We start from the raw sequence: 23269 nt of genomic DNA, 5'->3' as shown, positions 1-23269 counted from the left end.
TTGTGGACACAAATGGAAATGGAAGAATTATATTTAATTCCTTAAAAACTCATTGCTTGAGTTTTTTAGATTCAAACACCAGGAGGGAAAAATTATAGGATTCACATTCATATAGCCGTCTGGTGTATGGGGAAAGGGCACTGGATTTGGAGCCAACTTTTGCATCTTAGTGTTGGCATTTACTTATCATGTGACTTGGGGTAGGAAATATTTAACTTCTGAGAGTTTTAGTTTCTTCATATATAAAATGGGCACATATTTATTGAAGTTTTTTTTATCATAGGATTGTTGTGAGAAAAGTGCTTCTTGGTAAACTCTAAGGCACTAGAGAAACCAGAGTTATTGTTTTGATAAGTATATGGGGCATTTAACATGTAAATATCTTATGTTAGATATTGAGCTACTGTTAAACACATGAGGATGTTCAGCAAAAAAAAATGTGTGATTTCAAAAATATCTTCATGCTTTCAGTTTTAGGCATCTTAACTTTGCCTTTATTTTGTATCTTTGAAAAGGAAGAGTTTTGGGGGCTTAAGAGCTTTTGGAAAGGAATACTTTTTTTAGGTTCTGGTTATGATTTAATAGTCTTGAAAGGTTATTTAAGATTATTTTCTATTTATCAACCCAATTGATTTCAGCAAGGATCTATTAAATGAGAATGTGTTACAATGGAGAAAAAAAGCATTGACTCAGGAGTCAAAGAATCTGGGTTCAAATCCAGATTATTGCTCTGGTAACAAAGTGGTAAGCCACTTAACCTGTTTCCTCATCTGTAAAATGAAGGGGATGTATCAAATGACTTCTGACATTTCAACTCTAGATAGTTAATCCTCTGCCCTACAACATGCAACCTAGTCTCTGCTTTTAAGTAACTCATTGTATAATACTACTTACACTGGCACACAGTATTTTAAAAAAGTCAAATAGCCAACAACTATTCAGAGCATGGCTCTTTGGTGTTGAGATCTGTTGTTCAAAGTCATTGTGTAATTTGTCGACTTGGAACCACAGAAGCTGAATTTCATTTTCAGCCCCCCCCTTATAACCTCTGCTTATCTCCCTTCCCAGTCAGTTAAAAAAACCTGTATGAAACATGGAAGGTTTGAATAAAACAAAAACAAATAAACAAAAGCACAACCCTCACCTCAAGGAACTGAATTCTAATGAGGAGACAACATGTAAACAGTCTTGTATGTACAAAATATATATGGTAAAAATGATAGTTAATTTGAGAAAGAAGGAATTCCTCCTTGAAAAAATGCCAATTGCTTAAATTACATTAAAAATAATCTGCTTTAAGATTTTATAGTCCTCATGATAATCTCTTGGGCTAAACAGTTCAGGTATTGTTCTCATTTTACAATTGAAGAAACTGAGATTCAAAAAGTGGAAGTGATTTGCTGTTCTAGTTAGAATAGATGAAGCAGAGATGTAATATTCTATGTTCCATGCTCTAAGCTTTCTTTCCAGTCTAAACATTCTATGATTTTGAGATACAATTAAATACATAGGTAGCTGGATGCAGGATGTTTTTATTCTTTGCAAGAATACATTGGATTTATCAAGTGCCCCCTGGTAGAATATGTCCCTTGGTGCTACTGAAACTGTCTGACCTTGTTAAAAAGTCAATTTTTTCCCCCAGAGGAATGGTGTTGACTGACCAGTAGATGAAGTGGAGGCTGGGCTAACAACTAAAGGATTAAGTCTACTATTCTGAACATCACACAACAGATGGTGTCTTTTCAAATTCCCCAATTTGTCTTCCTGGGCACTAGAAGAGAATAAACATATCTTCAGTTAGCACACAGAAAGCATCATGGTTTTTCTTTAAATCATATTTCTTTTTCTGAAAACTTTGCTGCACTAAAGCTGAGTTGCTTTTTCAATGTGAAGTTGCATATTGTGGCAAATAAAATGCTACAGAATGATGTCATCTTCTAATTGAGAAATGAAGTTAAAAATTCACCCATTTCTTTTTGTACTAAAATTATAAACCCAGCTAAATGATTTGGTGAATAGCACAAGGTAAATGACATATCTAGAAATTATATCAAACAATTGCAGGATTCAACAAAATATCAAAGATACTATAATTTTCTCTCTTGGCATGTTGGATTGATAGATAAAATGTATCTTAGTAAATGTTAATTTCATTGAAAGGAACTTCTAAAGAACTTAATTTGCAGCCCCAAAAGCAAAATTATAGCATGACTTTCATTTAACCTTTAACTACTCATTGCTCTGCCTTATTAATGCTAAATCTAAGTAAAACACATTACAAATATAAACATTTAATTTAAGATAAGTTTTTCCCCCACCTTTTTTGAGAAGGTTTTTTTTTTTTCATTTTCATAGTGAAGCAGATGAGAAAATCTAAACTGTTGGCTAAAATAACAGGAAAATTGGGAAGAACTTATGCAAGCAAGAAGCTTAAGAGTCAGGAGATCTGAGTTTTTATTATGGCCTTTTCACTGGCTTTTTCCTTAAATGTAAAATGAAATGAATGTAAAATGAATGTAAAATGCTTGGCAAATCTTAAAGTACTATGTAAATGCTATTTTATTAGCATTAAATTATTGTGACTATTTTATTACTGTTATTATTATTTGCCTCCATTATGATGATGTATTCCCCAAGTTCTCTGTATTTCTGCCGATCTCAATCGATAAACACACAAAGAGCAATACGGGCACATACTAATAAATATTGGACAACAAATTTCAATAGAAAAAAAAAAGGCAGGTACACTCACTTTTAAGTTTAATCTACATTATTAACATTTTCATAAATATAGTAATCAACAAAACAGTAAATCAAATTGTAATTTGAAGTTATTGACAATTTCTAAGGTGTAAATATTCTCAATGAAAATTTTATGATCAGCTTGAAGAAACAGGTAACAACTCCAGTAAACCCCTGTATATAAGATAGGTCATGGAAATAATAAAATTCTCCCATATTGTGTAGCCTAGATCTCAATCTTGGAGACTCTATAACAAAAACAACAATTGGCATTTTTTATAACAGTTCAAGTTCATAAAGTATTTTATATTAAGTATATGTTTTATATAGCAATACAGTTTAATAAATGTTTGCTGACTGATTATTTTTTAATTCTCACAGCTGAGATGTAGATTTTATGCAAGATGTCCCAAAAGTCTTAGTTCCCTTTTAACTTTCAATAGTTTAAAATTACTCTAAAACATTTTGAGATATTTTGCATATGGAGTAATTAATATCACCATAATACAGTAATTGTAATTATCTTTATTTAGAGATCAGGAAACTAAGGCTGAGAGGTTAAGTTATCCAAGGACAAACAGCTAGTAAATGGAAAAGCCTACATTGATCTATTTATATTAAAGTCATTTTTGTATAATCTCTTTTTTCTTCTAGCACTGAATCCTCTCATATATCAGAGAAGACCAATTAAAGAAAGTCAAGCAATATGTAATTATTTCTATCAGTGTATGAAACATTCTGCTTCCACAGTTGTCCACCTGTTTTCCTAGAGTCCAAAATACTTTGGATTATTTCTTCCAAACTGGTGGTGTGACTCTCTAGTTCAAAGATGTCAAATATGTTGCCCACAATGTTTTTTTTGGGATCTGAACCAATTTAAATGGTTTGGGAAATGTTTAACAAAATAAACAAAAATACAATAATGCATAGATATTATTATATTTTGAAATAAAGTCAATATGTTGCTCAAAGGGATCCTTAAGTATAGATTAATGACCCTTGTTTCAATTTCTTTGATACCATTACTCTAGATAACTTGGGCAGAAACTGCATATGGTCTTGGATTCCTTAATTACCTTAAAGATTTATTCATCTTTGATTAACTATCATTTCCTGTAAAATGATGATATGAAATTTGCCACACACTTTTCTCCTTGGAATCCTTATGAAGCATATTGACATGATGAGCACAAGTATATGAGAAAATGCCATACTCATTATAATGGCCAAAACCCTGTTGCTTATCTGTTCATCACTTGTGTGTTGCTGATCCTCTTGCGTCATTGAAAGTTGCAAAGGCAGCTTATATAGCAAGCTTCATGACTTGATCAGCTGAATCCCTTAGATTCCTTGCATTTTTAATATTTGTGATTCCCATCTGAGAGAAGGATTTACTCCTAACAAAAATAATTCATTTCCTCCAGAATTTTCTTTTTTGTTGTTGCCTTAATTCTCCATATCTCTCTGTTAGGAGATTTCTGATAAATTCTGTTAGATTTAGATAATTTCTGTTAGGAAATTATTGATGGAACTGGGCAATTTATTGGAAGGTATGATTTGGGGTAAAGAGTGTCAGGATCTCTGTGGTACAGTGCTCTCTTGTGTTTTGATAAATCTGTTGACCTTTGATATTGCCTTTGGCCTGGCTATGTAATCTTAGGGAAGTTGGGAGCATGTTAAAAGACAGGTTTATCTGTTTTATTTAAATGTTATAGCTCGTGTACATGGGAAATTAACCACTATCAAGTAGATTCAACTTTTTGAAAATATGAGGTTATCTATATTTGTGAGAAACAAGCATACAAAATAATTAACCCATTAGAAAAAAGTCCTAAAAACTCAGATCCTGGGAACATGGGTTGGGCAAGTAAGAAATACAGAAAGACAGTCCCAAGTTGCATAATCTCTGAACTGGAATAGAAATCAGATGTCATGTAGACCTCCAGCTTCTTTAATCCCATAAGGGTCACATACAAATTTCATGGGTGAAAAGGATTACCAGTGGAAAAAGTTTAAGAAGCCCTGCTCTATGGTCTAGGCCAAACCTGAATAGTAATTCCTTCTGTCATATCCCTTAAAAGAGATTTCCATCTTTATTGGAAAAATCTCCTTTGATAGGGAACCCATTACTTCTAAAGGCAGTCCATTCTATGCTGAAACAGCTCTGAATTTCTTTGAACTTTCTAAGTCTTGACAGAAATATAAACTTTTTATCATTGGACAGAAATATGTTTTGCTCCTGTCACTAACTTGCTTTTGTCTCAACCATAATGAGTCTGGTGCTCTCTTTCTACCTCTTTGCCAGCTCTTCAAAATTTTGAAAGCACATATTATTGTTCTCTTTAAGTCCTTTTGGGGAGTAGAGAGTGGAATTGAAGAAAGAGTCACTGGGCTTGAGTCGAGTCACAGAAAAAAGTATGTATCATTTAAAATTCTTCTAAATATCTTTTGAAATTCATCCAGATTATGTTTTATCTAAAGATGGTATTGCTTAAACTGGGAAAACCTTTTTACATTCAAAGGTTCTAATAAAGGCCTCATTTCCAAATTATATAGAGAAGTGATTAAAATTTATAAGACATCAAGCCATTCTCCAACTGATAAACGGTTAAAGGATATGAACAGATAATTTTCAGATGAAGAAATTGAAACTATTTCTAATCCTATGAAAAGGTGCTTCAAATCACTATTGGTCAGAGAAATTCAAATTAAGACAATTTTGAGATATCACTACACTCCTCTTAGATTGGCTAAGATGACAAGAAAAGATAATGATGAATTCTGGAGGGGATGTGGGAAAAAAAGGGACACTAATACCTTGTTGATGGAATTGTAAACAGATCAACAATTCTGTAGAGCAATTTGGAACTCTACTGAAAGGGCTATCAAACTATGCATATCCTTTGATCTAATTCAAGGTATGAAAACAAAGACAAAGATAAATACATAGTGGTAGAAGTTGGGATGTTGCTTTTAGAGAATAGCAAGTAGGATGTTTTGATTAGAACATCATGTATATGAAATTTCTAGAGAGACATCTTGGAAACTTATAAAGGGCTTATAATGCCAAATGAGGAGTTTTTATTTTGTCCTAGAGATAATAGGGAGCCACAGAAGGATTTGGAGCAGGGAGGGTAATCTAGTGAGATATTGTCTTTTAACAACAATGTGGATTTTGGAAGGCAATGTTAGAGGTAATGGTATCCTGGTAATCCCCTCCTTATATCAGAGGTAATAGTAGAAAGAGCACTACATTTGGGGTCAAAAGACTAAGCTCTTCTAATTATTATCTATGTAAGTCTTATTTTTTTCTGGATCTTAGTTTCCTTCTTTGTAAAAATATGGGATTTGAAGCTGAATATCTCTGAGAGTTCTTTCAGCTGGAAATCCTATGAAACTTTACTTTAAGTTAAGAAGGAAATGGCAGAGCAGCTTTTAACAGTGATCTGGATCTGTCATTTTGTCCTAATGTTTAAAGATAGGTGTCTTTCAAGTAGTTCAAAGAATTAATAGGGTAAAATGTTATTGTAAATGCATGTTTAAATCACCCTCAAAGTCCCTGCAATTTTCTGAGATGGCATTTTTTAGGTCAAATGAATTTGGCTTTGTGGACATGTTGACTGTAATTATGATAATGACTAGCTCAGTCTGAAAGATACACATTTAATGAACACACTGCTGTTTATTTTCTGCTAAGCTGCAAATGAACACCACAGGGGAAATTTCTATTAATCTGCCAGTATAGTTTTTGACTCTGTACAGATATGGTCTTCATCTTTTGAAGGCATTTTTCCCTCCAGGTTCTGCCAGGCAAAGCTCTCTCAGTGAGGAATAAGGAATCCAGCTGACTAATTCACTTGTAAGATACCTTCAGACTTGCTTATAACCTGCACTTAGGGTCATTTAGTGCTAGAGGATGAATCTGCTGCCAGAATTCTATGTTGCTAATAACAGCAGGACAGGAATATGGAACTCCTGCATTATCCCAAATGAGATTGAAGTCAGAAATGTGGCTTTTCTAGTTCATTTGAAGGGTGTTGTTCTTATTCAGTCATTTCATTTGCGCCTGATTCTTCATAACCTCATTTGGAGTTTTCTTGACAAAGATACTGGAGTGGTTTGCCATTTCCATCTCCAGCTTATTTTACAGATGAGAAATTGAGGTAAACAGGGTTAATTGTCCAAAGTCATACAGCTAGCAAGTGTTTGAGAATAGAGTTGAACCCAGGTCTTCCTGCCACATATCTGATACTCTATCTGCCCTGTCACCTAGATGATTCTGCATTTGAAGAGATAACTCTAATAATCATAAAAGGTACAAATAACTTATATAGAATACTCAAGGTGTACTTGACTGGTAGTCATATAGCACAACTTAGGAAATTATAGCTCTATGAGGAAGACACTGTGGTGTTCTGGAAAGAACACTGGATATTTACTTTGCTACACATTACCAGTATGAACTGGGAAAAATCAAGTGAACAAGCATTTATTTAGCTCCTATTAAATGGCAAACAAAGTGCTAAATTCTGGGATTATGAAGACAAGCATGTTCCCTGCCCTCAAGGAGTTCACAATCTGATAGGAAATACAATATCTAAACAACTCTATACAAACAAGCTACATGCTGGATACATTGGAGACAATCACCAGAGGGAAGGCTCTAACATTAAGGAGGATTGGGAAGGAAGTAAATTTTCTTCCCTGGGTCTCTAATTTCTCACATGTCAAATGGAAGAGCTGAAGTAATGTGTGGCCCATGAACAAGCCAATTTACTTTCTAGAATCAAAGCTAACTGTATTGCTAAGACAATTGTATAAATTATACAGGCTCAAGAGTAGCTTCTTTTCCACTCCCAAGTTCCTTTCAAATTGTAATTCTATGATCCTATAAAATTTGATATTTTTCAAAAGACTAAACATGAGATTGACCTATATTTGAAGATACAACAATATGTCTTGTAAATTACAAAGAAAATAATCTATAATTACTGTTGATCCAATTATAAATTGTACTGAAATTTGAACAAAACTCATGTTTCCCTGCAAATAGTATTGTTTTTCACTGAGCCATGTCTTTTAAATACATGTATACACAACACACTTATGCATACAGACATATATGTATATATATATATATATATATACACACACACATATATATATATACATATATATATAATATCCACACACATGCACATATATATATACATATATACAGAAATAGCAGGTAGGGGTTGGACTCGTGATTTCATTGGTATATAAGGAATTTCTAGATGAAGAGACTCCCTCTACCATTGCAGGTTGACATCCTTCTCTGTAACTTCTAGTCTTATAGAGTTGACTAGAATCATTGAGAGGTTAAGTGAGTTGTCCAACTCAATGTTTCAAGTCTTTCTGACTTTGGGATCAGCTTTCTGTTTATTACGGCATACTATTTTATGTATCCATGTGTGCTATAGGATGTTCTAAAATTTCAATGTAGTTTTAAGTTTTTAGAACTTAAAACTGAAAAGTTAAAAACTGCACAAATTTTGGGACATTTTTTGTGTGTTTATGACTGAATAAAACCTGAATGCATACACATACATGTATATTAACATATATATTACATATAACATATATGTATATCCTAAAACATATCTATATACATAAATGAATGTGTTTGCATATCCTTTAAATATAAATATCTTATATGTTTAAGCTTTACACTAAAAATCTAAACAAATATTTAGAATATAAAATACAACTATATTCTGTATGCCTGGAGAGAAAAAAGGCAAACCACTCTAGTATCTTTGCCAAGAAAACCCCAAATAGGATCATGGTGAATCTAAAATGGCTGAAAAACAACTTAGTAATAGCATATATTTGCGTGCATATATATATATAAACATATAATTTGTAATAAGTCTTTCAGGGATAGCCCATATTCAGATTCCTGAATATAATTTCCTTTTTATTAATTCTTATTATTTTATGTTTAAAAATTGTGTCTTATTAAAATGGAGTTTTCAAACATATCCTCATAAAATATACTCTAGAGAGTCAAGTTTTGCACATTATATTAGTGATTTCTTAACATGTATTCTCATTATTTATTAGGTTTTTAAAAATACAAGTTTTTGGTGATTTACTTTTTTTTTTGGTCATTATACCTATAGCTTCTAGCACAATTCCTGGAACCACAATAAGTGCTTTATGAATGCTTGTTATTAATTAATTTATTCACATTCAAAGCAATGTTTTTGCTAAAACAGGAATTGGTAGTGTAGTGGATAGAGAGCAGAGCCTGGAATCTGGAAGACCTAAGTTCAAATCTAGCTCAGAAAATTGCTAGTTATGTGAACCTGGGCAAATGGCTTAAACTCTGTTTTAATTACAAAATGGGGATTGCTATGAGAATCAAATGAAATAATATTTGAAAAAAGTGTTACTATGGTTCTTGGAACATAGTAGGCAATCTCTCTGTATCTATTATCTATACTATATAAATTTATATCATTTCCTCCTCCCTTTACTTTAAAGTATTGGGTAAAAATATAATTATTTATTCAGCACCTATTATGTTCTAGTGGCTATGCTAAGCACAGAAAATACAAAAAGGTAAAAAGATAGTCCCTGCCCTCAAGAAACTTCCAATGTAATGCGGGAAACATGTAAATATATGTATAAAAAGCAAACTATATACAAGGTACATGGAAAATATATAAAAGAGGGAAAGCACTGGAAAAATATTAGTGAAATTATTTTTATTTGTTTAAAAAGTAACTTATTTTTCATTTGCACAACTAGATCATATTTTAGTAGAAGATAGGACTTATATGTACATCATCTAAAAACACTTTAAAAATACTTTTTTTTTAGAAAAAAAGAAAACAGCATGAAAGTACCAAATTAAGATATCTAAGGCCTAGAGAAAAAAGTGTTTAAGTCATCAAGAGAGAAAGAGACTGGAATAAATTTCCAATTATCATTTTTTTTGAGATCTTTCAGCAGGGACCTTGCATCATGGGCAAGGCAACTGAATCCAGAAAAAGAAAATACTCACCTAAAGCCACATAACTAGTAATCTGGATCATCATTCTTTTTTTTTAATATATTTTAATAGTTTTTATTTACCAGATATATGCATGGATAATTTTACAACATTGACAATTGCCAAATCTTTTGTTCTAATTTTCCCCCCCTTTCCCCCTCCCCAGATGGCAGGTTGACCTATACATGTTAAATATGTTAGAGTATAAATTAAATACAATATATGTATACATGTCCAAACAGTTGTTTTGCTGTACAAAAAGAATTGGACTTTGAAATAGTGTACAATTAGCCTGTGAAGGAAATCCAAAATGCAGGCAGACAAAATTAGAGGAATTGGGAATTCTACGTAGTGGAGCATCATTCTTATATCAAATTTGGTGACTCTGCATAGCATCACTCTGAAAATGGCATCAACAAATCAAATAATCATTTTTTTTTATTAAGCATTTGCTAAGTAACACACACTATCCTATTCTTGGGACTACAAGGCCAGAAGTTAAAACTATCATCTGTCATTGAGGATCTTTAATTCTACATTAGATCTTTCATGGAATTATGTATTATTGGATTTAAATAATAATGACTACTTTTTAAATAGCACTTCAAAGGTTTAAACTGCTTTATAACTATTTCATTTGATCTTCACTACAATCTTGTGAGAAAGGTGCTATTATTGCCCAATTTACAGATGAGGAAATGAAGCAAATTAGCTTCTCTGAATCTCAATTTCCTCATGTGTAAAATGACCTTTAAGGTTCCTTCTACCTCTAAATCTAGAGTCTAAATCATACAAATTGCTGCATCTTCCATCTTATAGACTTTTTTTTTTGGCTGTCCTCAATGCCTGGAATTCTCTCCTTCCTTATTCCTGGCATCCTGTGATTCTTCCTTCAATTCCCCATTAAAACCCTGCCTTCCACAAAAAAGCTTTTTTTTTTTTTAATAACTTTTTTTTGTTGCTAGTGATCTCTATGTTGATTATCTCCTACACATACACACATCTGGCTTCTACATATTTTTTTAACAATTGCTATCATGTTGTCTTTCCCATTAGATTGTGAGCTCTTTGAGAGCAAAGATAATCTGTGTGTGTGTGTGTGTGTGTGTGTGTGTGTGTGTGTGTGTGTGTGTATGTGTGTGTGTGTGTGTGCACGTGTCCTTAGAAATTAATGCAGTACTTGACACATAGCAATTACTTAATAAATACTTTTTTATCTATCTGACATTGACTTTGGTTGGATGAATGGATTTCTGAGTCTCAGTTTGCTCTTTTCCAAAATGAGGGAATTTCTAAGATCCTTTCCAGCCTAATGTTTGTTACTGTTGTTTTCATATATAGATATAGAATATAGCTATTGATATTTATTATAGCTATCTATCTAGCTAGCTAGCTATTTTTCTAGCTATCTATCTAGTCTTGACAAAGAGTATACCTGGGCTCTAACTGGAATAAGGAGGCAGAAGACAAATTGAATGACATTTTAGAAGTTGTACAGTTCTTTCAATAATCCCTGACTTTTCCCTGAAACAAACAAAAAAGTACCTTTTTAATGTGACTATCTTTCTTATGATGGTACATTGCTATGACCTATTAAATACCACAGATTACAAATAATTTAAATATCAGATCACCAAAAAGTCAATGGTGATATTGGATTACTTGCCATCTAGGGAAGAGAGGGAAATTTGGGAACACAAGATTTTGCAAGGGTTAATGTTGAAAAATTATCTATGCATATATATTGAAAAGAAAAAAAATCTAAATTCTAGATCGAATGAAAAAAGGCGATAGTGAATTCAGCAATAAAAGTACACAGTAACATGTATTATAAATATAATTAAAAAGATATGTCAGGTAATAGAGATGGGCTGGTTATGTGCAAAGGTGAGGGATATCTAATACATAGTCTGTGTTCTGCACTGATATCTACATAATATTGAGAACCAGAAGAATGTCTCTAGAATATTGAGTAAAACCTTCTAAGGAGCAATTATGGGAAGAACATGAACAGGAATCATATATAATAGAATGAATGGCTGGATTGTGGCATGTATCATTTCAGATCACAGACACACTGAAGTTTTAAAGTGGTATCTTTTTTTGGAATTTTTTAATATTTTATTTTTCCTAGTTACATGTAAAACATTTTTTTACATTTCTTTTTAAAAATTTGAGTTCCAGATTGTTTCTCTTCCTCCCTCCTCACCCTTCCCATTGAGAAGGCTCATGTGAAGTTATGCAAAAGATTTCTATAAAAGTGATGTTGTGAAAGGAAACAGATTCCTGCCCCTCGCCAAAACCAAACCAAAACAAAACAACAAACAAATAAAAAAACCAAAAAAACTCAAGAAAAATAAAGTTTAAAAAAGGTATGCTTCAATCTCTATTCTGATGCAATCAGTTCTTTTTCTGAGTGTGAATAGTATTTTTCATCATATGTCCTTAAGAATAGTCTTGGATCATTGTATTGCTGAGAATAGTGAAATCATTCAATTGATCATTCTACAACATTGCTCTTACTTCAAACACAATTCATTTCATTTTGCATGAGCTAATGGAGGATTCTTTAGGTATCATTTCTTATAGATCAAAGTATTTAATCATAATTCCATAGCACAATTCATTTATCCATTCCCCAATTGCTGGGGATCCCCTCAATTTCAAATTCCAATTCTTTTTAAAATTTTTACTTGTTTTGAACATTTTTTAAACTTTTTTTTGTTTCAAATTCTCTCTCTCTTTTGATTCCCTCCCTCATATATTGAGAGGGTAAGGACTATTTTATCAATTATAAAAGGGACATGATTCATATTTCTATATTAGCCATTTACAAAAAATAAAAATGAAGAAGGCTAAAATTTTTTTATTGAATTAATCGGTTCTTGCTTTGGAGGCCAATAACATTTTCACTGGAATTATCTTGAATTATTGTATTGATCAGAATACAGTTGATCTTTTACAGTTGATCATCAATACAACAATGCAATTTATGTGCACTACATTTACATGATTCTGCTCAATTCACTTTGCAGCAGCAGTTCATATAGGTCTTCTAGGATTTTTCTGAAACCATCTTGTTCTTCATTTCTTATAATACAGTAGTCTTCCATCACAGTTGCATACCACAACTTATTCAGAATTCCCCAATTAATGGATATCTCTTCAACTTCTAATTTTGCCAACATAAAAAGGGATGGCATAATTATTTTTGTAATGTAGATCCTTTCTCTGTCTTTGTTCTTCTTGGGATACAATGGTTGTAGTGGTGTTGCCAGGTCAAAAGATATGCATTAGTTTAGTGGCCCTTTGGGCATAGTTTCAAATTGTTCTTGACATTAGTTGAACTAGCTCACAACTTTACCAATAGTACATTTAATGTACTTATTTCCCCTCACATTCTTGAAGCAATATCAGGAACAAGGTAGGTAAAAATTCCACTATTTGCTGTTGTGTTCAGACAATATCCAACAAATTGGGTTCAATTCCCGACCCACCTTTTAATACTGAAATGGCTAAATTAGAGTGTGCTTAGGAGAGGGTGACTAGGATAGAAGTCAACTCAAAGTTGTGCTATTTAATTATCAGCTGAAAGAATTGAACTGATTGAAATGTTAAATTAGCAAAGAAAAATCTTTACAGAGAGCTAGTAGTGGGGCAAAGTGATCTGGTCTCTCTTTTTCTGTTTTTGAAGAGCTGTTCTTTCACTAAGGAATTAAATCTACTTTGCTTATCCTTAGAAGTCAGGATAAGGAAAAACAGGCAAGGCAGAGTTTTAAAATATAAGATAAAATTTATTACTATTTAAATCTGCTTCTAGGCCTAGTGAATATAATAAAGATGACAATACTCCCCAAACTAATCTATTTATTTAGTGCTATACCAATCAGACTCCCAAGAAACTATTTTGGTGACCTAGAAAAAATAACAACAAAGTTCATATGGAAAAATAAAAGGTCGAGAATTTCAAGGGAATTAATGAAAAAAAGGTCAGATGAAGGTGGTCTAGGTACACCTAATCTAAAACTATATTATATAGCAGCTGTCACCAAAACCATTTGGTAGTGGCTAAGAAACAGACCGGTCGATCAGATGAACAGATTAAGTACAAAGGACAAAAAGGGGTACAACTATAGCAATCTAGTGTTTGATAAACCCAAAGACAGCAACATTAGGGATAAAAATGCATTATTTGAAAAAAACTGTTGGGAAAACTGGAAATTAGTATGGCAGAAATTAAATATGGATCCACACTTAACACCATATACCAAGATAAGATCAAAATGGGTCCATGATTTAGGAGGCATAAAGAATGAGATCATAAATAGATTAGAAGAACAGAGGATAATCTACCTCTCAGACCTGTGGAGGAGGAAGGAATTTATGACTAGAGAAGAACTAGAGATCATTATTGATCTCAAAATAGAAGACTTTGATTACATCAAACTAAAAAGTTTCTGTACAAACAATACTAAATGCAAACAATTAGAAGGGAAGTAACAAATTGGGAAAATATTTTTATAGTTAAAGGTTCTGATAAAGGTCTCATTTCCAAAATATATAGAGAATTGATCCTAATTTATAAGAAATCAAACCATTCTCCAATTGATAAATGGTCAAAGGATATGAACAGACAATTCTCAGATAATGAAATTGAAACTATATCTACTCATATGAAAGAGTGTTCCAAATCACTACTGATCAGAGAAATGCAAATTAAGACCACTCTGAGATATCACTACACACCTGTCAGATTGGCTAAGATGACAGGAACAAATAATGATGAATGTTGGAGGGGATGTGAGAAAACTGGGACACTAATACATTGTTGGTGGAGTTGTGAAAGAATCCGATCATTTTGGAGAGCAATATGGAACTATGCCCCAAAAGTTATCAAACTGTGCATACCCTTTGACCCAGCATTGCTGTTATTGGGCTTATATCCCAAAGAAATACTAAAGAGGGGAAAGGGACCTGTGTGTGCCAAAATGTTTATAGCAGCTCTTTTCATAGTGGCTAGAAACTGGAAGATGAATGGATGTCCATTAATTGGAGAATAGTCGGGTAAATTATGGTATATGAAGGCTATGGAATATTATTGCTCTGTAAGAAATGACCAGCAGGATGAATTCAGAAAGGCTTGGAGATATTTGCATGAACTGATGCTGAGTGAAATGAGCAGAACCAGAAGATCACTAGACACTTCAACAACAATACTGTATGAAGATGTATTCTGATGGAAGTGGATATCTTCAACATAAAGAAGATCCAACTCACTTCCAGTTGATCAATGATGGACAGAAACAACTACACCCAGAGAAGGAACACTGGAAATTGAATGTAAACTGTTAGCACTACTGTCTATCTACCCAGGTTACTTATACCTTTGGAATCCAATACTTAATGTGCAACAAGAAAATTGGATTTGAACACATATATTATATCTAGGTTATACTGTAACACATGTAAAATGTATGAGATTGCCTGTAATCTAGTGGAGGGAGTAGATGGAGGGAGGGGAAAATCTGGAAAAATGAATACAAGGGATAATGTTATAAAAAATTACTCATGCATATATGCTGTCAAAAATGTATAATTATAAAATTAATAAAATAAAAAAAAATAAAAAATATATTTATGTCATTAAAATAAAATAAAATAAAATAAAATAAAATAAAGCTGTTTCCATGGAATAGACTGCTTGCTGATGTGGTAAATTCTTTCTCTCTGAAGATTTTCATATAGTAACTGGTTGACTGGTAATACTTGTAGTAGAAGAGGTTGAAATAGATTAGAGTTGTTAAATGTGGAACATGTGCACATGCATGCAACCTACAACACTCTTTAGTACAACTCCTAACAGGTTAAAATACAATTAAGAAATATTTGACAAAATAAATAAAATACAATAAAATATTTATAATACTAATATGTGGCTTTCTAAATTAATATAAGTCTCATAGTAATCCTCATGTCTAGTTTAGTAGCCCCTGTTTTTATTATTTGATACCATTTGACTAGATGACCCCTGAGATTCTGTCCTTCCCTAAAAGTCTATGTTACTATGAAATGAAAGATCATGGTCAAGAACTCATGATTAGAAAAAAAATTCTCAATAAAGTGGTTTTCTGCTAAGTAAGAATTTATAAAAATGGGATCTTATTCATGGAAGACAAATTTCTTAAAAGGAATTATAAGAAATGGGCTGCTGTGGGGAATATGAAACAGTCACTTAAGAATTAAAAAATTCCATAATCCTAGACTTTAGTATTGAAAAAAAGTCTTGGAAGGGAGCATTTTTCACAGTTTAAAGATGACTTTGAGGCTCATAATGATAAAGTGAACTGGGTCATGAACTTAAATGCCTTATATCAATGACAGTAAAGAAAAAAGTCAAATATTCATTTGACTTTGAGAATGATGAAAGCATGGTGTAAGAGAAAAAAAGTTGGCTTAGTTTAAGAAGATTTGAGTTCCAACTACCATTGATTTTGTAAAGGCTTGCCAGTCTGAAATTTTAGCTCATGTTCAAAATTCCTTTCAGAATTTGATGTTCAATGTTCTTTCCAGCTCTTGTATTGTGAGCTCCTTGCGAGTAGGGACAATGTTTTGTTTCCTTTTTTTGTGTTATTTTGATATATGTGTGTGTGAATGTGTGTATAGTGTGTATATGTGTGTATGTGTATGTATATGTGTGTATGTGTATGTGCATTCCTTTTTTTTCGTATTCTTAGTGCTCAATGTCTGACATTTAATAAGCACTTAATAAATGATTGCTGGCATGAGAATTAACTATGATCTTGGGCTTTTTTCATCCCTTGTCTTACAGGTTCCAGAAGTCTATGTTCTTTAAGATTCTTTCAGGCCCTAAAATTCTGCTTCATGAGATCTCTCCTAACTGAAAAATTTCTTGTTTTATATTATAAGGTCCCACCTAGCTTTGACATTAACACTAATAATGAGAATGGCAATGGCCATGATTATAATCATGAATGTGATACTTTGCATACATTACCTAATTTGAGCATAATAATTCTGTAAGGAAGTCACTTCAGAAAATATTATTTTTATCTTACACATGATGAAAATGAAACAGGAAAAATGAAAAGGCAGCTGGAGAGTCTGGTCTGTGGTCCCATGATGGCTGAGTGTCAGAGCTAGTATTTGAGTCCAAGCAATCACCAAACATTTATTAAGTACTCCTTTTATATAAAGTCTCTCCTAATTGCAAGAGTCATATTCTTTACAATAATGCATTTACTTTCATTCTGCAAATTAACTATTGACTCTTGCAGGATTTATATTCTATAATTCTTATGAATAAATAATTATTATTAGGTATGTTTATATTTACTGAATTCATGATTTTCATTGACCTATAGAATTGTTGGTGATAAATGTCCTCTCTCAAGTCAGATCAGATATTTCTTTTGTAATTTATTGTTTGAGAGTTGTATGGATTATTATGAGGTTGTGACTTAGCTAAGGTCACACACCTAATGAATGTCAGAAATAGGCTTAGAACCCAAGAATAGTTCTTTAACATCCACTATTTTATGTGGCTTCTCTGTCTTAACTATGTTAGGACACAGAATCTGACCTCTTAATCAAGGTTGATTCTAAATTGCATGGATTTTGAAGATCTAATTGATTAGTAGACTAAGAGTTCATTTTTAAAATGTAGCTGAATTAGTGTAGGAGGCAGCAAAGATTATACAGGTGAAAAGAGAAATCATCTCTAATATTAACAAAAAGAATGTAGGAGGAAGTAGTCAGGAATGATTAGTAATGGTGCATAGATTTCAGAGTGCAACACTGGTAGTTGGGGGCAATTTGAACAAGAAGTTTGAATTCTGAAGAAAGGAGGTTATATGAAGGGATATGTAGAAGCAAGTTATAGCATGGTATTGTTATGGAAAATAGATGCCTCCCAAAAATCTTTCCTTGCATTCTATTTCAAAGTATCTCCTTAAAAGAGTCTTTAAGGATTCTTTCTATAAGATAGATAGACTATGACACATATATTTATATATGTCAGTGATTTTTAGTTAAAAGAACCAGGCACAACCAATTGGCATAAACATTTTTTCATCCTTTGAGTTGTTCTTAAAATTTTGGTTCTTCTGTTAAATATGAACAAGTAGGAAAACAATTAATAACTGTTCTTATACATAGAAAAACAGTATAAAACAAACTTTTAAAAATAAATTTGGTTGGCAGTAAAGAGTAATCTTAGATAGTGACTGCAAGGCCTCATGGAGAGACAGCATTAGGCTGTCTTCAAAATCAAGGTGAGAAGGATAGGTGAAACAGAGATCCCGGTACTTTGCAAGGCCATTCATAGAGGAAGGAAAAAATGAGGGCTGGTCTAAGGAAGAACTCATTCGGGATGCAGCTGAATGAAGAAAGGTATAAAAATGGGAGAAATAAATCACCTTGAAGTTTTGGTTTTATTTTTTCTAATAGGTACTAGATTCAATTATTCAAATATTCCAAAGGAGTACAAGTTCTATTAGCATCTTCTGAAGTTCTTGTCATTCTAGTTTAGTTGCAGCTTTTGTTCTAGACCTGCAGGTAGTGCTCAACAAATGTTTGTTGAGTTGTTGGCAATTCCATTATAGTTTGTTCTAAAAATGTTACTGACCGTGGATGCAATATGATGTCACAATGACTATATACTTTGTGGTTCATAGGATCTTGAGTTGGAAGGCCCCTAAGAGACCATTTAAGTATGTTAGATTCAAACATCCCTTGGAGATTGTGTTAGACTGATTTGGTATTTCACGATATTAGGGCTAGAAGGGACTTTGAATCATGGAAATGAAATAGCAGAATTAGAACAGATCTCAGATAACTGAACACCAAAGCTGAATATCAATGAGTGGAATATTCAATTCCCTCATTGACAAAATAGGGGAAATTAAGTCTTTTTTATTAATTGTTTTTTTCTGGTTACACATGTATTTTAACTTTTTAAACACACATTTCTTTATGATATTTCTTCATGTTGGGAGAGAAAAATCAGAACAATAAGGAAAAAACATGAGACAAAAAAAAAAAAAAAAACAGAAAAAAAGGAGTGAACATAGCATTGTTGATTTGCATTCAATCTCCATAGTTCTCTTTCTGGATGCAGATGACATTTTCTATCCAAAGTTTATTAAAATTGCCTTGGATCATTAAACCACTGAGAAGAACTGAGTCTTTCATCACACAATCTTGCTCCTACTGTATACAATGTATTCCTGGTTCTATTGTTTTGCTCAGTATCAGTGTGTGTAAATCTTTTTGGGCTTTTCTAAAATCAGATTGTTCATCATTTTTATAGAACATTAATATATTTCATTACTTTCATATAACATAACTTATTCAGCCAACCTCCAATTGATGGGATTTTACTCATTTTCCAATTCTTTGCCACCACAAAAAGAGCTGCTACAAACATTGTTGCACAGGTAGATCCTTTTCCATCTTTTATGATTTCCTTGGGATACAAACCCAGTAGTGGCACTGCTCAGTTCAAAGGATATGCACAATTTTATAGCCCTTTGGTGATAGTTCCAAATTGCTCTCCAGAATGGTTGGATCATTTTACAACTTTACCAACAATACATTAGTGTCACAGTTTTCCCACATCCCCTCTAACATTTATCATTTTCTTTTCCTGTCATCTTAGCCAATCTGAAAAATGTGAAGTGGTCCCTCAGAATTGTTTTAATGTGCATTTCTCTAATCTAATCATATGACTATTGACGGTTTTAATTTCATCAACCAAAAATTGTCTTTCATATCCTTTGACCATTAATCAATTAGGGAATGACTCATAGTTTTACAAATTTGACTCAGTTATTTATATATTTTAGAAATGAGGCATGTATGAGAAATACTGGCTGTAAAATTTTTTCCTCAGCTTCGTAATTTTTAAAAATCTTGTTTATATTAATGGGACACATCATTTCACACAATTCTTTCCAAGTTTTTCTGAATACCTCATATTTTCTTTCTATTTATAGCACAATAAGGATTACAATCATTCAATCATAACAATCCATCATCATTCATTTTATTTTCTGTTTTTTTAGTGCTGGAGTTGTAATCAAATATTTGGGTTCTTAAGCTCATAGTGAGATTTAGATTTGACTTGGACTGGGACTTCATACAGCAATTAGCCTATTCTCATTTTATGGGTAAACAACCTTAGGTCATTAGATAATTAAGATAATTGAAGGGTATGTCCCTAATTAAAGGGGTTATAGAGATCACTTTGACCTATCCTTTACATTAAGGAGGTATCTAGATGGCTCAGAGGATTGAACATTAGGTCTGGAATTGGGAGACCTTAGTTTAAATCCAATATTATATACTTATTGGCTGTGTGTCCCTGGACAAGTCACTTAACCCTGTTTGCCTTGGTTTTCTCATCTTTAAAATGAACTGGGGAAGGAAATGGCAAACTATTTCAGTATCTTTGCCAAGAAAATGCCATGAATAGTATTGGTATACTAGAGTCCATGGGATAATGAAGAGTTGGATGATAACTGAATGATTGAACAATATCCTTAATATATCTAAAAAGAGAATATAACTACGAATTAGTGAGGGCAAGATCTCTGCATTCATAATTTTTTCCTCCTGAAAAAGAACTTACATAATGAAAAAACAAATAAGACTTCCACATCCCAAGATGGTTCCTCTTGCTGCTAGGCACAATCATGAGCATAATGACTTACCCAGGATCACAGAGGAAATGAATTCTGGAGAGGGTATAGAAAATAATACAAGGCCTTGGGGCTGGTGGACAGTTTATTTCATTTTAGTGCATAAGTAGCATTCTCTTGAACCTTAACAAGAGAAAATGCTGACTGATTTATAGTCTTTGCTGTAAACTTAACTAAAGCAATGTCTCTGTAGTTTCTATGCCTTCTTTGTTATCATCACTTAAAGTGGAACTGTGGTTGAGGAAGTGCTCAGGGTGACTTCTTCTCAGAGGCAGCAGGAAGTAGTATAGAGAGAAAGGAAAAGCACTAGAGTTCAAGACCTAAAATCTGAATCCTATTTGTTATTTACCCTGCATGAGACTGGAGTCATTTCTGTTTTTTTCTCTCCTATGTAAGATGAAGGATTTGGACTACTAGATGATTCTGCTTCCAAGCCTAAATATTACTAGCATAAAAGAAAATGTTTTTCCCAACTGTGGTCAAGGGAGCCCAAGTTATGCATTTCCCTCAACTAAACTTTGATGAATGTATGGATCCCTTCCTGCTAGAATCTGAATGAGGATTAATGAAATATTCAGTCAGCAGCCAAAAGTATAGGCTGGCTAACTGATACAAAAAAAATCTTAAATATGAGAAATATAAAGTTTTGAGGAGATTACCAAAGAAAACAGTACAGATTAGTAACAATTTCGAAAAATTTTAAAGTCAAAAAACCTATAGGTTTAAATCCCAACTCTGCTATTAGCTGATTGTGTGATCTTGGGCAAAGCACTTAATATCTCTGATACTCAATTTCTCTCTTTCTAAAATAAAGAGCTTGGACTAGATTATTCTTGAGATCCTTTCTGACTCTAAATTTATTGAAACTATATAACACAAATAGTTGTATATCCAACTGAAACTGTAAAAAGGCACTGTGCTAAGAGCTTATAAGCTAATGAGTCAAACAATACATAAAAAGAGGCAGGAAAGGATGAGTGGTACTAAGGGTACCTGGCAAGAAGATATATTGTTCCATGGAGTTAAAACCATGCAGAACAGTAGGTGCTGAGATGTTGTTCAGTCATGTACACTTATTCATGATCCTATTTGGGGTTTTCTTGACAAAGATAATGGAGTGGTTTACCATTTCCTTCTCCAGCTTACTTTACAAATGATGCAAATAGAATTAAGTGACATGTTCAAGGTCATACAGCTAGAATGTGACTGAGGCTGAATTTGAATTCAGGTCTTCATTATTCTAGGCTTAGAGCTATATTCACTGTGCCATCTAACTGCCATATAGATATAGAGTGGAATGGACCCAAAAGTCTAGTTTTTGCTTTCTATAAAGGAATATGTTGGGAGGACTTTGGTATTCTACTTTTTAACTCTCCAATCAGAAGATAGAGGTGACTGAAAGAAGTGCAGTCATTTAAGACTGAGTTCGCTCCATGATGATTAGAAGTGATGAACTTAAACAGAAAGGGATATCTTGCTTCGTGGAGGTAAGACAAGACAGAACAGTAGATGAAGAATGAAAGAGGGGACTTTAAATGAGTTATTAGTTCCAGTAAGTTGATACAAAGCTAAACTAACTACCTCCTGAAAAATCCTGAAATAAGAAACTCATCATCCTAAGTTCAAATATGGCCTCAGATACTAATTAGATATGTAGTTCTGAACAAGTCAAAAGCCTGTTTGCTCCATTTCCTCATCTGCAAAAAAAAAATGAACTAGAGAACAAAATGGCAAATTACTCCAGTATCTTTGCTGGCAAAAGAAAACCCCAAATGTGGTTATTCAGAGTCCAACATGACTGAAACAATTGAAAAACAATGGTAAAATTATTAAAGTATATGATGGTCAGAATAAGAATTTTTAGTCTATGTGAAGCCTAATTAAATCACAGTTCATCAGATGAGAATGTACACATTCATTAAATTTGATTCTCTGACTCCTGGACACTGGTTTGTTTATAGACAAATCTAGAGGAGCTGGAAGAAAACTATCCATTCCTGCCCATAACGGTCAGGTTTCTCATATTCTCCCAGGTTTCCCTTTTTTCTCTGACCTAAGAAATATTTGAGTGTATTATATCTTGAGTGTGTCTCATTTTCTTTTATACCCAAACTAGGAAATTATGGCCTTCTTTAACAGAAAATAAAGATTTTTTTGTCTTAATGAACTGAAACCAGTTCAAGATTTATGCCCTGATTATAATGGCAGACTCGTTCATGCCTTAAGAAGCAGCATTGCACAATGGGGCAAAAAGTACTGCATTAGAGTTAGGTGAATAAGAGATCAAAGAATTATGCTTAATTCAATAAAAATGTGAATCCTGTTCTTTTGCTAACTGATGTATGATATTGGACAAATGATTTCCCTTCTTTGAATTTTGATGTATTTCTATGTAAAGTTTTCATGATGATAACACCTGCACTACCTCCAGAATTATGAAGGGCATACTTTGAAAACCCTAAGGTACGATAGAACTATAAACTGTTATTCTTATGCCAATATAATTTTATTTTATTTTTTAATTAAAATTGATTTTTTTTCAATATATAAATGTTTATTTTCTCTCCCTTCTCTCTCTGCCTCCTCACTGGAAAAAAAGGGGGGGAATCCCTTTGTGACAAAGTAAACCACATTCCCAAATTGGCCATATTTAAAAATATAAATTTTATTTGACAACTTGATTTGTCACCCCCCTATCAGGATGTAGGTTGCATGTTTCATAACTAGCCCTTTGGGATCATGGTTGGTCATTATAGTCATCAGATATCTT

The 23269-nt window shown here is 32.8% G+C and overlaps 1 long non-coding RNA gene across 1 annotated transcript in view; it reads right to left on the bottom strand.

Moving 5' to 3' along the window:
- Positions 1-1515: 1515 nt before the first annotated feature.
- LOC141557035 (uncharacterized) overlaps positions 1516-23269 on the bottom strand; it is a 49246-nt gene continuing 27492 nt past the window's right edge. Inside the window, exon 3 of the long non-coding RNA XR_012486691.1 lies at positions 1516-1771. This is a non-coding gene — a long non-coding RNA (uncharacterized LOC141557035). The remainder of the gene's footprint in view (positions 1772-23269) is intronic.

This window comes from Sminthopsis crassicaudata, chromosome 2 (assembly GCF_048593235.1).
Source record: "Sminthopsis crassicaudata isolate SCR6 chromosome 2, ASM4859323v1, whole genome shotgun sequence".
NCBI lineage: Eukaryota > Metazoa > Chordata > Mammalia > Dasyuromorphia > Dasyuridae > Sminthopsis > Sminthopsis crassicaudata.
This window is presented reverse-complemented; position numbering and strand designations above follow the sequence as displayed.